We start from the raw sequence: 2,135 nt of genomic DNA on the forward strand, positions 1-2,135 counted from the left end.
TAATGTAAGTATAATCCATACTGAGACAAGTAATAGTACTGTTCCCAGTACTATATTATATAAGAAACATTGACAAACTGGAGACTATTCAACTTTTTGTTGTTTTTCTGAGGATTTTTTCTTCATGTATTATCAAGGATTTGACAAAAACATAATAGCCATAGTCATAAAGGAAAAAAGAAATTGCCCATATCATGGGGGAGAAGAGCAGAGGAGAGAAGTGTTAAGAACACATACATATCTCCAATATAAATTAATGTATTCCTTGTCACTCAAAATATTCTATTTGAAACAGGATGACCAACTGTTAGGGACCTTGTGGAAGGGATTCCTGAACTGGATAGGAAGGTGACATATAAATTTTAAGGTTTTTTTCCCCAACTCAGAGATTCCACAGGAGAAACAATATATAGTGCAAGAGAATATACACTGGTTCTGAAGTTAGAGGGTCTTGGTTTAATTTCCCAGAATAATGTCTTCTCAACTATTAAATGAATGAACTGAATCAGATGGCCTCTGATGTGGTTTTCAGTTCCAAATTTATAATCCTCTGATTTTATTATTTTGCATTTCCAATTGAACATGCAATAGTGGAAAGAATCCAAATCATAGAGCCAGAGGGCCTGAGTTTAAGGCCTCATTTGACATTAAATATATCTTGTACAAGTTGTAGAGTCAGAATTTGCCAGTTGGACTGTCTGTTCTAAGTCTCTCTTTATAGTTGAGAAAATCGTGGCCCTCGCCTAATGCCCTAGCCTTGGTTTTCTCATTTGTAAAGTGAGGAATTTGGATTCTTTGAACTCTAAAGTCCTTTATGGTTCTATTTTGTGATCTATGTTCACTATTTCCAGTTAAGTGTAGACAGTATCCCCTGAAATTGAGGAAGATAAGACTTTCTTTAAAAATCAATATACTGGGGCAGCTAGGTTGTGGCAGTGGATAGAGCACCAGCCCTGAAGTCAGGATTCACTGAGTTCAAATCTGACCTCAGATACTTAACACTTCTTACCTAGCTGTGTGACCCTGGGCAAGTCACTTAACCCCAATTGCCTTAGAAAAAATTTTAAAAAAATATTCTAAGTTGTTATAAAACTTTTTTTAAAATGTAGCTTTAATTTATTTAGATAATAGTTAAGAATCCTACTGGAATGCTTTCTAGGAGAGTGGGTTTTGGGTTTTTTCGGGTGTTTTTTTTTTGTTTTTTTGCTTTTGAGGAAAGGAATTCTTTGTTGTGTTGTCTGTTTTTCTTTGGAAGGTGTAATGACTATGATGCAGACTTCCCAAGATCCCAACATGGGTAGACAGGGTCCCTTCTGGCAAGGGACTTGGGGAGAGGGTTTGCTTGTATCTCTACAGGTGGAGAAGGAATCAGATGGGTGCCAACGAGCCATATTCGCCTTGTCCATCGCAGAGAGACGGAGCAGACCCTTGAAACAAAGGAGACCCAAGAAACATCGGGTGGTTCTGTTGCTGATTGTGCTCACCATTGAAAGAGCGTGGCAGTTATGGCGTTTGACTCATGGACATCAAAGATTATCGGACTTGAAAACTCTCAGGAATCATTGGATTCTCTGAGCCATAGGACTTGAAAACCCTCAGGAATCATTGGATTCTCTGAGACATAGGACTTGAAAACCCTCAGGAATCATTGGATTCTCTGAGAAATGATAAGACTTACAACACTTCAAAATCTGCTGGAATCATTGGATTCCCTAACACATAAAAAGACTTTTTCAGGACTTCAAAAACTCAGGGGGATCATTGGATTCCCTGACACGTGAAGCAATGGACAATAGATTGGTTTTGAACTATCTCTTGGCTGCTGAAGAAGGTGTATGTGTGACTGTTGTTTACATACCCTCCTTCTAGGATTTCTGGTGATCTTTTCCAACACCGTGTTGATTTATATTGTTTGCTATTCCGCTACTTGCGTGTAAAATTCATGTTTGTTACACCACATCGAGCCTGCACTGACTGAGGGGAGGGTCATCCCTAATAGCCTCTGCGTTATTGCTATGTGCTTGTGAAATACCTCCCATGCTGATGGGTTTGTGCATAATAAGACCCTTCAGCCCAGAAACCCGCTAGCAACCCCCATTTCCCTTTGGTGCTTTTCATCTCCCTTCCTGAGATGT

This window comes from Sarcophilus harrisii, chromosome 4, assembly GCF_902635505.1.
Source record: "Sarcophilus harrisii chromosome 4, mSarHar1.11, whole genome shotgun sequence".
Taxonomy (NCBI): domain Eukaryota; kingdom Metazoa; phylum Chordata; class Mammalia; order Dasyuromorphia; family Dasyuridae; genus Sarcophilus; species Sarcophilus harrisii.